The following is a 19,113-nucleotide window of genomic DNA, read 5'->3' as shown; positions in this document are numbered from 1 at the left end:
TCCCAAATTTTTGGGAGTTTTTCCAGACTCCCGAGAGAGCAGGGCAACCCCCCACATACTGCCCTTCATTAGCAGAGGGGCAGGGCCTAAGAAAGTGATTTGCGTGACCACGCCCCCAATATACTGCACAGAGATGTTCCCTCCCGGAAGGGAGATCTCCAAAGTAAGCAAGTATGATTAATGAACAATAAGGGCAGCTTCTCCATTGCTTGTTCTATGGGAAGGCCTATTTAACAAGATTCGCAGTGATAACATATGATAATCATTTTAAAAAATGCTTTATTCTCATAACTATTTTTTAGCTTTTTACTTGTTTGTTCCAAGTAACATATTGGGCCTATTTTAGAGTTAGGAGCAAATCCAGCTAAAATAAGCACCATCAAATTGTTATGCAATGGGTACAAATGCATCTTTTTGCATGCAGGCAAAAAATGCCTGTGTTTTGCATACTCGGCATCTTATTTTTACACTGCAATTAAAATTGAGCTAGAATGCCTCCATGCCAACTCTAAATCACACATGCTAAATTTGCCTCCACTCCCTAATTCAGTTTAATATGGTTTTGCCAAAGTGCAATATTACACCTTCTGGCTGGATTTTCATTTAATGCTAAATCAGGCCCATTGTGTTTTCTAGATCAGTAGTCTTTAACATAGTGTGAAACCCTTTTGAAAAATAAAAAAAATACTGTACATCCACTCTCAACCTTATAAGACTCTCACAATCCTTGTAACTTCGTCATAAAAATAGATTTGTTTGACAGGATTGAACACATATTATATGTATATCATGTACTTTTTACATGTATTTGTTTTTTGCTTTACATATGTGCATTTCACTTTATAAAAGCAGCTGGATCTATGAACTTTGCTTCTTATAGATGTTTGTTTCATACCACAATCTTCATGCACCAGTTTGCTAATGTTTCGATGCTTGGATTGGATAAATGTAGGTCTAGCCCCTGCAGGAGTTGGCTGAGCTGGTATACTCTGTGCTTCTGTTAACGTTGTCATGCTCTGATTAGCTATAGGTTATTCTTATCATCTTTAATTTTTAAGATGACTACATGTTATACAAGACTTGTATTTGGAGGTGATCATGATACAAACAAATGATGTGCAATCACATTAAACAAAAGAGAAATATGACCCTACTTAAATGAGCTTATAGTCTGAGAGGATACTATTGGTCTTTACCTACCCACTTCATCTCCTGCTTGTCCATGTGTACCCAGTTTCGAATAATTAAGACAATATGTGCTGGGTTATGTTTATTTTTTTTTATTCCCTCATAAAAAACTGCCAATGATTTATTCCATATGAAGGTTATGGAGACAGATTTAATGGATTTGTTATACACATCTAATTATTTTTTGCTGTAAATGTACAAAAAAAACCTACTGATACAAGTAGAATTTGTTCTTTCAAATATGTATTACATAAAATAATAAAGCATTTAAGATACAATTCAAAATGCTAATTGAAACTATTGTCAGTTTAAACACTACAATAAAAGATGAAGAAATGTTTATTCATACAGTATATATGAAATAATATCTGTTCATACAGTATGTGCATTAGAAATGGGGATATGATAAGACTTGCGTTCAATATAGTTATCTCTAATAATTCTAGAAAACTCAATCTAACTTCTAAGGTTCCATTGGTTTGAATAACACTTAAAACATATCTGGACATTAGTAATATTTTTTGTAGTTGTCATTATATGATGAGTTGTATGCAGGGTTGGCAAGAGGAATTTGGGGCCCTGGTACAGCAACTTTCTGGGCCCCCCTCCACACAAAGTATGAGAAGGGATGTTTGCCACAGCACCGTTGAAGAGGGTGTGGTCACATAGTGATGGGGGCGTGACCAACATGGACTGTGGCTTCGCCTCTTTACACATGACATTATGGGGGGAATTGAATTAGCCACGAAGTGTCTCTGGAATGTCTGTGAGACACTTAGCGGCAGAGTGACAGAGACGTGATGATGCACATCACATCAAAATACCCTTGTCACTCCATGGTTCCCGAGGGAAGCAGTGCTTGATGATGAGATGTTCCCACCCTCCTTGCAGCAGATAGGCACTCTCCAGGAGAACTGCCTGCTCTATGGCGAGTCTGAGAGGTCTTCTCCTAATTCTGGAGTCTCCCAGACATTGAGGCAGAGTAAGAAACTATATAATAAACCCTTCTTCACTCACAAGAATTATATAGCAACTGTTATTTACATTTAAAAAATAAAAATTGCATTGAAACTATGCACAATTTTTACCAAATTACAAATTACTCAGTGCCTGTTTGTATGGATATGCTTGGCATGACGAGATGGTGCTGATTTCTGCAGGAACAATGGGGTGCAATGACTAGACAGTATCTGTTCCATGTCAAAATCATAATAGTTGTAATATTGTGCCTAATTCTTCACCCAAATGCAACATTATGTTTTGTGGGCCAAGATATCCAAATAATATTCAAGCAGTGGATAATCTGCATTTAGTAAGTGTTTTATTTCAGTAATCCATGGAATAAAACACTTTATTATATGCACATTTACACCAGCTCAGCGTGATTCCTTTTCTCTATCTGGAAGTATTTTTTTGTGGAAGCCCATCAATACATAAAAATCAATGTTCAAAGTAATTCAATAATGGTTATTTATGAAGTTGTGCACCTGAAGCACAAATGACATATTTTGATAAAGTAAAGTAACTATTTTTGCACCAATGCTCGCTTGTTATATGAAGAGCATGCACTTAAAGATGGCAGCACGTATAGGGGCTGCAACAGTTTGCATCTACTGAGAAGAATGGCTTAACTGGATGGATTGAGCATTCATTGCTAAATATGGGCTAGGCTCACTCATGCACCTTATATTGCATCCACATGTGAAAACAAGACTTTACGCTGCAATACAAGACATTTAAATCAGCATCAGGTAGTGGTTACAGCTCATTTGGGGCCATGATATTTCTGGTTTAGCCCACAATGTGACTTGATACCTGACAATGGTGAAGATCAGAACTATAGGCACAAATGTATCAAAGTAATAAAAACCTCTAAATATACAATCGTGACTTATTTAATAAACAACGTTCCAATGTCCCCTCACTGTCATGACTCATGTACGACATAAATAAGTATCCAATGAGCACTGTTTGAGGAGAAAAAAAGTAAACTGAAATTAATGAAGGGGGTACCAAAGTGATAGTAGGCAGGACATTAAACTGATTTTTTTCTCTTTCCAACATCACTTCCATCTGGACACATACTAATACAAAAGGTTGCGCAAAGAGCTTTTTACAGGGTCGGTTATCAAATGGAAATGGGGGCAGAGTGCCTACATAAACACTAGGCCACTAAGGGGCATTATGAAGTAGCTAGTAGGCCACAGGAGCAGCCCTCCAATCCTTCAAGTGGGCCGCACTTTGGAGGGTGGGTATACCGTGTGTGCAGAGGAGATCATGTGAGGCGGCAGTCCGCTACCCCAGTTCTAATAAGATCAGGGGCGACCGGCTTGGGAAGGCTCGACAAAACTAACTGTGCTGCATATCTGCATATCCTGTGGTTAATACATCCATCTTAATACATTACTAGATGTTTCTCACTTCTCATTATCTCTTTATATGTAATTGAATTGGGGTGTATTTAAATTTATATGTAATCATTTTATATGTAATTTGCTTGGGGTGTGGGGTTGGTGTTTACACATGCCTGACAACATAAAAATTATTTATTTTATTTTCCAATTTAAAACGAGACATAGGGGGTATATTTACTAAACTGCGGGTTTCAAAAAGTGGAGATGTTGCTTATAGCAACCAATCAGATTCTAGCTGTCATTTTGCAGAATGTACTAAATCAATGGTTCCCAAACTGCGTGCCACGGCTCCCTGGGGTGCCACAGCAATCTCACAGGGGTGCCGCGGCCAGGGCCGGTGGTAAGCAAGGTGGGAGGCTACTTGGTAATTATTTTGGGTTAGGGGTGCCTTGAATAAATTATTGAGACCCTAGGGCTGCCTTGGACTGAGAAAGTTTGGGATCAACTGCACTAAATAAATGATAACCGGAATCTGATTGGTTGCTATAAGCAACATCCACAATTTTTCAAACCTGCAGTTTAGTAAATATACCCCAAAGTGTAGGTTAAGACCATTTATCTCTGGTGGCAATGGCAGCACATCAAAAGCGGCCTAGAAGAGAAAAATGTTTTTTTCACTCTGAGGTAGCAATAGTTATATTGTTGCCATTACTTTCTATTTAAGCCATTCAACAACAGTGCATTAATTTAAACACAAAAAACTCCAAATGTGAAATTGAGACATTTGAAATACAGGTAGTCTTGAACATATTCTTATAAGTTAAATAAGGTGAATAAAATCTAAATCGGGTGTTATGATTCAAAATAAACTTGTTTTCTTCGTAAAGATAATGAAAGAATGTTCAGTAACATCACACTGAATAGACATTTAAGCATTTTTGTAAATTACTGCCGGACTGTCAACTTTACATGACACCATGAAAATTATCTGTATATTTCATTTTAAAAATACCACCTTCAAATTGAATTGACACTGGTGGTTGGAATAAATGATATTTTCACAGAAGGAGGCATAATATTAAAGTAAAGTACTTGATTAATTTTAAATTAGCATTTTTTTTGTAAACACTCTTGACTTGTGAATATTCACATGTAACAGTAAGCTCAGTAGAATTATTTGCTGTGAATCTTTTACAGTCTGTTAACACTTCCTTTGGTCTTCTGTTATAAGTTAACAGTTCCTGTGCGCATAGGCTTGATTTACAAATGTGAAGTCATGAGAAACTTATTTAAATGAAAATCAAGCTAGAAATACTGTCACCAAGACCAGTCTTTTAAGATGGAATAAAAAAAAAAACACAAAACCTAAAAACCTTGCTGCAGAAGGAACAGTGAACAACACTTAAACAGTTGTTTGCAATCTCACAAAGTATACTAACATTCAGGCTAAATTAAACCTTTAGGGCCTCATTTAGAGTTTGAGCAAAGTCCGTTTTTGGTGCATCGACCACAAAACCACTATCACGCATGTGCAGAAAGCACCATATCCGCTGCATCTCGGACGCAATTTACACTTGCGACAGCTTGCGGCTTAGTATGACGGAAAAGGAGGAACGCGGAATTGTGGAGGCGTGAACTTGTATACTATAGACACAGGGGGTGTGACCTCGTAAGTAAATCCTGGACGCAGTGAGGCGCAGACGCAACACACGTCAAAAATGGACTAAAAATGTGCGCCAGAAATTAGGTGGCGCAAATAGTTAGCTAGCCGCACGAACTGGTTGCAGCTCGGTAGGGTATTACGAGTGGGACGCAACTGGGGTTGCATGCCCCTCGTAATACCCTACCAAGCTGCGGCACACTCCCACTCCTGCACGTCTTAGACGCACATTACGTCAGACTCTAAATGAGGCCCTTAATCCTGATTGAGGTCTGTGCAAATGCTACATACCTCAAGGCCCAGCAATGACTGATAATACATCTCAGACTATCAGAAACAATTTATTTTAAACTTTCGAATTTTGCCTGCAAAAGACACTTACTACAGCCATGAATTTCAGGGAGGGAACGGGGTGCGGAAGAAGCATTTGGCCATAGTCAATGTACAGTAAGGACATGCCAAACTCGAGTGCACGCAGCAGTATTCAATTCAAGCTCTGGGCATTTCTCAGCTACTTATTTTTCAGTTGTATCTCTTGCTCCAACTACAGGGATAGTCTAAGTGCCGCTTACTAGTGATGACGGCTGAGTATGTATGCTATAACAGGTGAATGCAATCAGTAGCAACTGTAAAAATGTATTTTATGTACATTACACATCAATGGCATCCTTATGTGGGGGAAAAAAAACAATTTTTTTTTTTTTCTAATGTTTTGTCATTAATGCCTATATTATAAACAGGTGACATTAATTCAATATTATTATTTTTTTTCGTCCATTCTTTTGAGAATTTATCCTCCAGATAGATATTGGACATATCACGCAGTGTACTGTGTAGCAGAACAGAGCAGGCCAACACCCGTATTCATTAGCGCACGTATCTTCAGATCCGCTCCTTGTTGAATTTGGTCATGTGGTGACCCAAATTACATGCGTTCTGAATAAAACAAACCCACATTGCGCTCAGTATGCGTTCCTTGATGAATCAGGCCCAGAACTTGTATGCGGTCCCATTTGAATTTTCACATATGCATATACTGTATATAAATTTATATCAGATAAGAATACCGACTGAATATATGTAGGAGAGCACTATACAGCTGTTGCATGTGCTTTAATGAAACCAAAGGGGTGTACTAGCTCAGGTGTGTGTAAATTTGTTTAGATGAGACGCCAACACTTTGTGTGACATTGTACTGTGACCCAAAATAGCTAGTCACCAATATGAATTATAGCATATCTGACAATTAGAGAACCAAAAATAGAACCTGGTACAATAGTTTGGGTCCCAAAATATAGGTTGGTTCTTTCCTGTGCCATATAGTATGTTTCAATAGCTGTCAGTGTTGAATTACCACAAAAGTGATAGATTACAATCTCTGGAGTAGGATGTTCAGTGTGATACAATATACAAATTGGGAGAAGTCAGGTCGATACTAAGATACGCTTTAAAAGAGAAGCTGGTGATGTGTTTGAACCCATTAAATTGCTGACTGGCCTCTGTTTCAGGTTTTTAAGTCTTTCCAATCTGCCAGTAATAGAACGAACCACCGATCACGCCATTTGAAGACGTTTCAGACAGTTCAGTAATTTGAAAGGACACTTTCCGAATTACAGTAGAGCATTTTCACTAGAGAGGAAAAATTGTAAAAGGTCACGGGAGCATTCTATAGTCATTCTGCAAGGTAGAATCAGAAAAAATGGCATCTTATTTTCATTACATAGAAATGCATGCTTTCCACCATTTAAAATGGTCAAAGAGGAACACTTAAGACTTAAATAAAGCAATTTGCTTCTGAAACTGACATAGGACAAACTCACTGTAGATAGTTAAAAAACATACTGCAACAAAGGATTTTTAACAAATATATGTATATATATGTGTGTATATATATAATTCAGCTCAATGCCCCAGTAATTTATGATGATTTATAAAATCTTCAAATAACAAAATCACCCCCTATATGATGTGCATATTATAGACCTGTGTATACCTAAATATCCTGTACATGTTAAAGTTCTATTTATTTATTAATGGGGGTAAAGCACATTGCACAAATGGACCTTTTGTTCTGTGCCAATGTATCCATGTTTCTGTCTACATTCATGGCTGGTCTGCCAAGTCTTAAATTTCCTTGGTCTACCCCTCAATAAACAACAATATTTTAGTTTTGACATTTTATGGCTTATTTATTCTGCACAATTATATTAAACATCCACTAAGTGGATAATTCAATTTATATGCCATATTTTTCAGCTTCATTTTGTGAGAGATATAATGTGTGTACCAAAGTATACAAACAGTTCTACATCAAGGTTATGACTTAACATTTCTGAAGGGCCAGGGATAAAATACAGTCATTTGCATATCTGAAAACTCTGCAACCTCTTGAAAAAAGAGGAACATAAGAAGTTTGCCTAGTCACCTATATTTATTTTTTTAAAAAACACAAGTAAAAGGACATCTGAGCATAGTTTTGAACTTTTACACTGTGCCAATTGCTCCCAACTTGTTATGTATACAGTCAGCACTGATTCATTAATTATTGTGTTGAGCAGTTCTGCGTGTTTTTGCAAAAGATGTCTTGATGTGCATAGATGCCATCTTAGAGGAATATTTTGTCACTAATGTATAGTTTCATCTTTAGTGCTGTAGTACAATTCTACCAGCCCTTGTTTTATAACTGCATGTATATCATACCTCACAAATATCCCGATTTAGGCAGGAGAGATCCAGTTCTAGGGATAATGTGCACTGTCCCAACAGTCAAAATATTTGTCCCAACTACCAAGAATGTTGGGGGGAGATTTCTAATCAGCGCCGCATTGTGCTGCAAAGTATCGGCCAGTTGGTGCCACATGCACTTTCCATTGGTGACCATTTTTTATCCTACCTTTTCTTAAGGGTAGGCTAGAGAAAGGGGGTTAGAGGTGGCCAAGAGCTTCAGAAGTACTGGGCACATCATCAGGGAATGTGGCCATGCCCCATCATGATGTCGATATGTCCACATCATTGCGTTGCCATACCCCCTCCAGAGGGTGTCCCAATTCCAGACACCCAAATGTTGGGAGGTACGGCATGTATTTGAAAGTGTGTATGTAGGTGAAGGTTAGGAAGGTTAGGAAGCTCCACTTTTAAAAATGACAGACAGGTTCAAACTGTGTCATGCAGCCTATGACTAATAGGCCTCCAGTTAAGCCAATGTTGACGTGAATAATTACATAGTACAGCAACTGAATGCAAGATGGCTGCCTCAACACTGCAAACAAAAAGTAAAGTGCTTCACTATTGGGAGAAAAGTGCTATATAAGTAAATTCATATTATCAGTAATATTATTAGTATTATTATTACTAGTGTGCTCAATGAAATAGTAAGGCTTGTGTAATTTCCTCTTGTGTAAGACCAAGCATCAATAAGTTGGTACAATGTGGATGTCCAAGTTGTCATAAACCACTGCTTATGGAGTATTTATTTCTGTCAATTTAACATATACCAAAGTAAACAAAGTACATACACAGATAAGGAACTGTACACTATAAAAATGTTTGGATAGCAATATCTGAATCATGGTTTAAAGCCATGTAAATGCAAGCATTACAAAGGAGAAAATGTATGAAATTGTAGCCAAAATGAATATCAACTACAACTTAATTAAGCACTAATTTGTAGTCTGTACATCTATGTCTAAAATTATTAAGTGATATACTGTCATGCATTCTTTGAGGCTCATGGAATAACTAATCAATTATTCTTTCTGTCTTAAAATTGTCATGCTGGTGAAATCATCCATTACGGTCATAGTGCCTTAATATCTGAATCAAGTAGGAGAACCAGTGGTCATATTCTGACAATTTATTAACAATGAATGAAATAATATATGTGATCATTTTATTAAATAATTACTGCCTTTCATATGCCAGTGACAGTCAAGTATATGCTGCTATATATGCTGCTAGGCTAAGATTTTTCAACTCTCACCTGGGAGTAGTGTACACTGCATGGCGCTCTCTATATTAGATCTCATGTCAGGGACTGCTTTAGCTGGTAATATCTGTGTGATATCTTTAGCCTCCCTAAACACATTGCATACCACTCCTATGGAACATGATGCCACATTGCATGTAGCTCATACAGATAATGAGCAGAGTCTGAAATCACACTGTAATAAGATCTCACTAAATTTTAAACTACACTGTAATAAGGTTTGCTGAACATATCGGAGCCTGCTGAACCGTGGGTGGAGCAATTCCGCGTAAACTGTATAACCATGGTATTTTCAAAATGCATAGGACACAAGATTTTATATTTATATATAAATAAAATGGTTCTTTTCATTTCATTATATTTTTATTATACCTCCCATTAATTCATCACTTTATTTACTAAAGCCAAGAACCACTTATTAACCTTGCTTAACACATCTGAATGTCCTTATGTACCCCACATACCCATCTGTCCACCTCTATCATATCATTAATTATAAAAGTTTTCTAGAATGGAACACACATCACTGGAGGCCAATAACCAAGTGCAAGACAGTTGAGACGCAGCACAAAGTGTTCTGGTGGCAGGAGGAGATGGCGAAACAGGGGCGATCTTTGCTAAGAATGGTGTATGGAGCAGGCACATCTCGTTTTTTCGAAACAATGCAACAAGATCTCCTTTTGTTGAGTGAGATTATGGAAATGAAAGGGGCACTTTTAGGGACATTCCTTGCTACGTGGAATGGTGTCCAACCATTTCAACTCAGAGCTGGTGAAAATCAGGTCTGATCCAAAACGGTTAAGGAGATGCGCTTTGCACCTTTGAGTTAAAAGGGGCACTTTAGGTGCTCTTTGCCTAGTGTAAAAAAAACTTCCAACACTCAAAAATGCCGTATGTAATAAAGGCAGCATGATTTGTGCTGGACAGACCATCTAGGCAAACTGGTGCAAAACCAAGGTGTTTTGCTGTGACACCCAGTGCACTTTACAAATGAGGTGAAAGCTAACACATATATGCAAATACCAACACTTTTATTACACAATATTACAACAACGCTCGACTCACTCAGCTGTTTATCGCATGTTTACAAAACATTTGCCTGTTCACTACCTTTCAGTTTCCTTAATTATGCTCACCGCCACCACATAGACCTCCACTCTATACTTTGCACCAACCTTCTCCATTCTTATTTCACTCATTAAATTAATTCAAAGCAAACATTACAGGGGTTGCAAACTACTCTTGGATTATATATCGTGTGTTGTCCCTTTTGGCTCCTAACCAATCATGTGTCACCTTTTACAGCAGTGTGTCAACCTATGCAGTGAATCATTCCCCCTCCCCCCTTCAAAGTCCTCCTGATCACCCATATTTAAAACAGACATGCGACACAACTTCTTTGACAATACTTTAAGCAACTAAGTTCAGCATTTTTGGTATGTCAAGAGTTTTAGAAACTTCTTCATTCATTGCAAACATTTATATAACTTGTTTCACAGTAGATACTGTAAAAATCCTTCATGCTCATCTTTAAACCAAATAACAGTGAGCAACAAATTTAAACAATGGCCTATGTTGCTTGTAAATGTATCAGCAATGGCTTTAGTAAAGCTAATTATTACCCTACTTGACTGAAATTATCTCATTATATTTTAAGAATGCAATGAATAGGCCCATACGGTATTATAGTTTATCCAGGAGAACAAAACTAGTACAAAAAATTTACATTACAGTATTATATAAATTTTACCCAAAATCCAATGTCTTCCATTTGCATAGCAATTGTTCAAGTAAACTGTTTCATAAAAAAATGTTAGGTAACTATTTATTAAGCCTTTTTAAAAAAAAAAAAAAAAAAAAAATGTTTGTTATTTTTACATATATTTGCATTCTGTTATAATTTTGAAGCTTTTATTGCACATGCAATTGTCTAAAAAAAATACATTTTTGATGGACACTTGGTTGCAATTTAATAACATGAGCAAGTGGTGGATATAATGGCTATACATCTGTAAGTGACTATATTACATTCTATTGAAATATCGCCAGGTCCGAACTTTGAAAAACACCATTAAAATCTTACAATATAAAGATACAATCTAATATTGCATCTAGTATTTATACTCTACAACACAGAAGCTTAGGAAATGCTATATGAAACATAATAACAATATTGAAATAATTTCATATATGGCTGGCAGAAAATTACTTTTCTATAGCAAAATCATTTTTTTACACTTTATGCTATATACTTATACTATAACATATAATACTCTAACAATTTTATTTGACGTAATATATTTGAATACATATTATCATATTAACATAGCTCTCCATACGTTCTCCAAGAAGTGCACATTAACATTATTTATTTACTATATAAAAAGGTTCATCAAATAGCTACTTATCACCTTCCATGAACAGATGGTAGTTAATAATAAGTCAGTTAGGATTTATTTGTTGACCTGATGGTCCTTATTTACATAATGCCCCCCCATAAATATTTTTCTCAAATAGTTACATTAAATGTGTGTTAAGTTAAAAGAAGTTTGTCAATAATAGATATACATTTTTTTAACTTAGCAAAAATACAAATAAAATCTTGAAAACTGTTCTACGGTCTATCGTCTCTTTTGCACAAAGATCTTCATTTGAATCTTGGTTATAAATCATAATATAATTTGCTTTAAATACCATATATTGCCTTTTTTTTAGCTAACATTATAGCATTTGAACCTATGTTGACGCAACATCTCTAGTTTTATGGAGTACCATGTAATTGCTTTGTGTGGCTATTACAATCTGTTCAAACAGTGAAATAAAAATGCTGTACAGCACTGGCTCTATACAGCAGCTGTCGAATATCTAGAGCAGATAGCTGTGCAAATCTTGTACTCCCAAGAGATTGTGGGACAATTAAATCCACATTTCTGCCAAATCAAAATGGGGACAGATGAATAAGCTAAACCAGGAAATGTAATAAAATATGGGGAGTGAAAAATGCAAACCTAATAATGTGCACACATAAACAATAAACCTTTCTCCTGAAGAAATAAGAAATGACAAATCATTAACCATTAAGCTGCCATGGGAGTCAGCAAGAAACAGGGTAGTCTATAATGGAGAAGTTAATTGAAGGGTACAACAAATTGTAGTGCCACTATCACCAATCTGATATTAAACTATGAAAAAAAGGCTTATTTGTACATATCCTTCAATCTCATGAGGCTGTTTATATTTAGTAACATTTAATTATAGGTAATTACCAACCCCCAATACTCTTATGCAGAATTGGACAAGTGTATAGTCAGAAACGCCTTCAAGCTAGAAGGATAAATGACAGAAGAAAATCTGTTGTGTTCCTTTCATTTCAAAATCATTTCTCAGAGATGTAGCTAATTGCACAGATGTGGCTGCATTAACAGGACATCACCGATATAATGGACATCATAAACAATCATAAAATGCCAAGAAATCTAAGAACAGCCAACCGTAGCCTGCATGTTTAATTAGCTCGGTCTCAAAGACAACATAACAAAATGAAATATACAGTGCTATTATATATATATATATATATATATATATATATATATATATATATATATATATATATGTATATGTGTGTGTATGTGTGTGTGTGTGTCAAACTTTAGATACATAATCAATGCAAACCTCTACAGTATTAATATACGTCTAGCTACTAACATATATGTATAATATAGCACGTTACTATGTATATTGCATAAATATAATTCATATATTGCAACCTGCTACTTATTTTTTAAATAGTATGCAATTGTGCATAAAACATTAAGCGTTATATGTTCTATATATATATTGATATTGAGATATATATATATATATATATATATATATATATATATATATATGTACACACATACATACATATATACATATAAACACTCAGACACAGATATGTAGCTGGCTTCCAGATCATTCTATGCAATGTAATCTGATCTGTGTAGATTTTGTATTTTGTATGCTGTTCACTGCAATGCCCTTAGCTACTGGCTTTCTCCCCAATTGTAAGAGAAAATGGTGGTGTACCTTAACACATAAAAGCTTTTGGAAATAAATGTATTGAAAGAACTTTGACATTTCATCAACTACTCTACTGAAGTTATCAAATATTTACCTGTCCATCAATAGATTCTTCACTTAGAGATGGGGGGTGTCTAAAATACAAAATAATAAAATGTTTTTTTGTTTCATTTGAAAGGTTATAATGGAAACATTACTGGTAACAAAAACATGAAAAGCTGTATATAGCATCAATATTAATACCAAGATATCAAGTGGATACATTATGTAACCTTTTTACAGATTGCAAGATATTAAATATACTCTTTTTTCTTGGATCATAAGGATTGTGTGCACAGTGTTTAACTAAACAAAAAGACAGCACATACAAGTCCAATAAAATATATCTATTGCTGTTCTATAAATGTAAGAATATAATACATATATAAAGATACTATACACACACACACACACAAGTCTACTTAACATAAGTTCCCGATAGTCATTTAAAATAATAATCATATAGCTATCTTAAGCTCTATTTGTTTTTATATAGCTCTTCATTCTGAACACTGCAGAGAGATCTACTTGCAAAGATATTCATGTTCCCTATTGAGAAGTATGTTTTTGTATTGCAGATTGACTGAATGCAGTGGAAAATATATCAAGCATATATCTTTTTTTTTTTTGCCCACAAGCACATTGAATACAACAATGTTTATTATAAAACATATTTCTTAAGATCTCATGTGGAAAAATAATGACAATGCAGAGTACATTTATTTTGTAACCATTAAACAGCCCTAGAACACTTTAAAGTTAAAACCTATCGCACAGTTTCACTTGCATCGCTCCTAAAATGTAAATATGAAAACATCTAACGACAGAATGACAGATTTCTATCAGTTAAAAGTGAATTACAGAGGTAGAGATGGATTCTGTGGTTTTTACCTGATGTTGGCAAATCTTCCCACACTGACAGGTTGTGCAGCAGCCAAGCATGCGATGTCTGCTGAAATACACGGATCTCTCCTTTGTGCTGAAGCTTAGCTCTTAAGGAGAAGAAAAAAATACAGGGGAGATTTTTGTCTGTCAATCTCCTCCCCCTTTTCAGTAAACGGATCTCCTTATAAGCACAGCCCATAGAAAAAGCAGAAGGAGGCAAAAAAAAAAAAATCTGCTGCAGATACTATTAAATTTTAATTCCAAAATATATCCAAGTCACCTTCGCCAGGGCCCGATCTATAAAATCGTTTGTACTTAGCTGGGCTATTTTACCCAAGGAGCTAGAGGCAGCTCTGCTGCGGCGTGTGTCGAATACAGTGTGCTGTTTTTTCCTCGGAATGAGTGCAGGTCATTGCATGACAATCCAAAGTAATTAGTGTCTACGTGAATAAAGAGGGACCACTGAAAAGCTTCGAATAATCAACCCATCTGTACTTTGTTGAATGGGCTGTGTCGAAAACCAGCTGCTTGCTTATTCAACAAAGAATGCATGTCTATTATTCACCTTCTGCTGGAGCCTAGAGTTAAGTACCATCTGTGCTACCATAGCAACATGGCGTTTACATCGAGGGGATAGGGATGTATTTTTTAAGGAATGGAACACTACAAAGATATAACTCTGTTTTAGTCTTTTTACAGTCTTCCTAAACCATTTGTTTTATCTTTACATTGACAGCTATGTCGGTTTCATAATCAAATCAGCCTCCTTTATTAGCAATGCAGATAAGTCACATTTTAACCCTTCAGTTTCCATTATTGGATCAAGCATTAAAGCAACAGGGTTTTTTTTATCGGTTATACCTAGAGATTAACGAAACTGCAGCACAATTTATCCAAATCCTTTGAATTTGCTTTGGTATACTGTATTTGTGAATTCACATTTAGTTGAATTTATCATCAATAAATGGGACGCCGTCAGTCAGTTCAGTCTGGTAGGACTGTGAACACTTAGGGGCTCAGGATAAGTTGAACGCAAATTGCATTGTTGGTGTATAATAGACTTTTTTACATCAGAGCATTCGCACAAACAACTAGTTTCAGAACAAGTGCCATGCGCGCTTGTGCATAAGTAAAAAAAACAACACATATTATGCGCCAAGAATGCAATTTGCATTCAACTTATCATGAGCCCCTTAATAGCACATTTTACTGATTATACTTTCATCCAAATTTTGCTGATTACGGAATAAGTTGAATAGTTCACATAAGAGTTTTGAAAATTTTGCTCATCCCTGTTCTTATCTGCTGTACAAAGACTGGCAAGCAGAAATATGAATAAATATTAATGCAATTTGTGTGTTATTTTTTTTTATTTTTTAAAAATAATGTAATTATGTATATTTTTAATTTACGCTTACCACTGACTGTAAATATGTGTTTAGCTTATATCAACAGCAATTCTAATAATTATACATTATTAATGAAACATATTGAAAAAGTCATTCAAGCTTAACACTTTAATAGAGTTTTGTAGTTGGGTTACATCAAGGAAATATATATTAAATATAAGGACATCCTGGTTCTTTAACTGTCTTTATATTTTTTTACAATATAAAAATATAAAATATAGTATAGCATTTATTGTTGTCTACATTTTACATAGTATTCTCCCTATAGCCCCTATAGAGAATTTTGAAATAAACGCAGAATTGGTAGGCAAGTCTTTACCTAAATGAATTCTGATATGTGCATATTCAAATTGCAAGAGTTCTGTATTTTCCATGAACTGTCATACTGATTATAGAAATGCCATATAAAACAACAACTGATACCGACTTAAACTAAAAATGAGTTGAGAAAACACAGTCTAACATTGTGGCCCAAAGGTACCCCTCTGTGTGATCCAAGTGGGCAGTGCCAAGCTGCTACTAACAATCTGGTATTTCCACCATCTCATTTCTGTGTGTATGGGATGAGAAGTATATTGAGTTGTGTCACCTCTTGGTTGAACTACTGAACCATGATTTTCCATAAAACACAACAGGTCGGAAATAGAATTGATTCTGTGAATATTGCTTCCTTGAAAGCTGGTAGAACTCATTCATTCCATGACGGTGGAGCCCTTCATCCTTCTCAGTGCCAAAGATTGGTACACTGGTTTAGTTTTGGAGATGATATTCATTGCCCCCATAGTTAGTTTTCTATATATGTGTAAGAGCAGCTGATCTTGAACAAAAATGTCAGCCAGTACATGTATGATTGCCAACAATACCAGAAACATGAATGAATTTAGGAGCATGGCCAGCTACTGTTAATGATTGGTGGCAGCAGAGGATTGTAGTGGTTGGCATTACAGCTTCACAGCACTAGAGCTGTGGATTCTATTCCAACAAGGACACTATCTATGTGGAGCTTGTAAGTTTATCTCGTGTTTGAGTAGGATTGCTCCAGTTTCCTCCCACAGTCCAAAAACATACTTGCAGGTTAATTTGTGTTAAGTAGAGAATTTAGACTGTAAGCTCCATTGGGGTAAGTAGTAATGTGAATGATTAAACCGTAAATTGCAGCATAATATGTGAGCTCTTTAAAATAAAGCATAATAATAATTAGTAAACCTTGTTGCACAGTGTTATACATACATGGGGTATCACTATCCAATGTGTATATTCTCCAGTTCCGTTTTGCCTGTTACCATGCTGACTGTGCACAATGTAAAGGGATAGAGTTTCCCGAGAACTAGATATTATGTTGCATATGCAGAATAGAGCCGCATGCTTGTGTTGATTAAACATTGTACATATATTGTTTGTTAATATGTAGAACTTATTTATTATTTTGTACGTAAAGACTGACAAGTACACTTCTACAACAAAAACACAAATGTTTTTCTTTTCTGTCTGGCCATCTTACTTGCTTGATAGCATCTGAAACATTTTACTGCTGAAGAAAGTTTCAAAGATATACTGTGTAATGAATTATATCGCTCGACAAACCAAAATATAATTTAGATTAGAGGATAAGAGAACATGGTCAGATCCACTGTATACATTAGTGGGTTCTACTAGCATACCTATCACATTTTGTGTGTTTACCCTTAAGTAATTCAATACATCTACTTAGAAATGTATTGAATAATCACATTGTGTAAGCAGAAATTTGGTTAGGACACTCATATACCGCCCAAGGGTGAAAAAAACAGATGTTTATTTGGGCATTGACATGGGAGATGTCCCCCTTCCCAGGTGCCGGCAGTCAGACAGCTGCACCTCCTGCTACTATGGCAGTTATGCCTTTGAGCTTAATCAATTACAACCAGGAGTACAGCCTTTTGTAGTTGCAATTGCTTTAACAGTCAATTGTAAGTAGCTATAACCAACATGATCCCTATGAATATTGGTCAAATGCACAGTACTATTTCTATGTAATTCTGATTGTTCATTCTTATAATATGTATGATGCAAAAAAAAAAGTTGTATTACAGAACAATATTTAGTATTTATCAAGAAGTTTTTGCTTGCTACTACCTGTTGTTTATTACTGGAGTCCTGCTAGAGCTCTTGCAGTTGTAAGCACTAGCAGTACAGAGTACACACTTTTGCATGTATGAGTACCTAGTGCCAGTTGTTTGGGGTCCTCAGGGTGGCCGCATGTCCTGCACCCATGGTAGTTCCTCCATTGAATACATAAAAATAATTTACCTGTGTCTGTTGAAATAGAACATTTTCAGTACTGTACATAAATAATGATACAAAAACAGTCTATACATGGGCTACTTTTCATGTGCCTGTTTTAAAGAATATAAACATGCATGTCATTTACCCAGTTAAACAGAAGATATATATATATATAACCCATCTGTCAGCTTGCACGTAATGTTATAGAAGACATAGTATAACACAGTACTATGAAAAAAATAAACATTCTAAACTACCACCCCCTTCCCCTAATAAAACAAGTTTAAAAATCATATTTCAACTTTGAATTAACCTTACTGAGTGCTACAGGTCAGGTATATTATTTGTATTACAATTTAAATTGGTAAGAAAAGTATCATCATCATCATCGTATATAGCTCCACCAAATCCGCACTGCTGTACAGAGAATATTTGTCATTCACATCAGTCCCTCATCCTCATAATCATCATCTTCATTTATTTATATAGCGCCACTGATTCCGCAGCACTGTACAGAGAACTAATTTACATCAGTCCCTGCCCCATTGGAGCTTACAGTCTAAATTCCCTAACACACACACACACAGACGCACAGACAGAGAGATAGAGAGAGAGAGACTAGGGTCAATTTTTGATAGCAGCCAATTAACTTAGCTGTAAGTTTTTGGAGCGTGGGAGGAAACCGGAGCACCCTGAGGAAACCCACACAAACACGGGGAGAACATACAAACTCCTCACAGATAAGGCCATGGTCGGGAATTGAACTCATGACCCCAGCGCTGTGAGGCAGAAGTGCTAACCACTGAGCCACCGTGCTGCCCCGTTGGGGGCAGCAAGACTAAATTCCCTAACACAGGCAGACACACTAGGATTAATTTTGTCAGCAGCCAGTTAACCTACTAGTATGTATTTGGAGTGTGGGAAAAAACTGGAACACCCCCAAGCAAACACAGGGAGAACATACAAACTCCACACAGATAAGGAAGTACTCACCACAGAGCCACAGTGCTGCCCTATGTTCTAAAACAAAATGCATATAATGCCTACCAGTAAGGATTGTGAAGAACTATGACTGAACAGGAATGTATTTCTCTAATAAACAACTCATAATGTACATGTAGACATATATGTAACAGTAAACATATTATAATGTGAAATGTATTTATTAGTTTGCATATTGAGAGCATCATATTTTAAAAAAAAATATCTAGCAATGTGACCCCATTTTGGATAACACATAAATATCTATTTGTGCAATTTTGTTTT

The 19,113-nt window shown here is 35.8% G+C and overlaps 1 long non-coding RNA gene across 4 annotated transcripts in view; it reads right to left on the bottom strand.

The window, feature by feature from the left end:
• LOC142159794 (uncharacterized) overlaps positions 1-14,728 on the bottom strand; it is a 45,545-nt gene extending 30,817 nt beyond the window's left edge. For 2 of the 4 annotated variants that reach the window (XR_012692999.1, XR_012693000.1), the window contains exons 1-2: positions 14,180-14,728; positions 13,344-13,383 (exon numbers count right to left, since the gene is read on the bottom strand). This is a non-coding gene — a long non-coding RNA (uncharacterized LOC142159794). The remainder of the gene's footprint in view (positions 1-13,343; positions 13,384-14,179) is intronic. The other 2 variants (XR_012693001.1, XR_012692998.1) reach the window with 2 other exon arrangements.
• Between the last annotated feature and the right edge of the window lie 4,385 nt (positions 14,729-19,113).

Source organism: Mixophyes fleayi, chromosome 1 (genome assembly GCF_038048845.1).
Source record: "Mixophyes fleayi isolate aMixFle1 chromosome 1, aMixFle1.hap1, whole genome shotgun sequence".
NCBI classification, from domain to species: domain Eukaryota; kingdom Metazoa; phylum Chordata; class Amphibia; order Anura; family Limnodynastidae; genus Mixophyes; species Mixophyes fleayi.
This window is presented reverse-complemented; position numbering and strand designations above follow the sequence as displayed.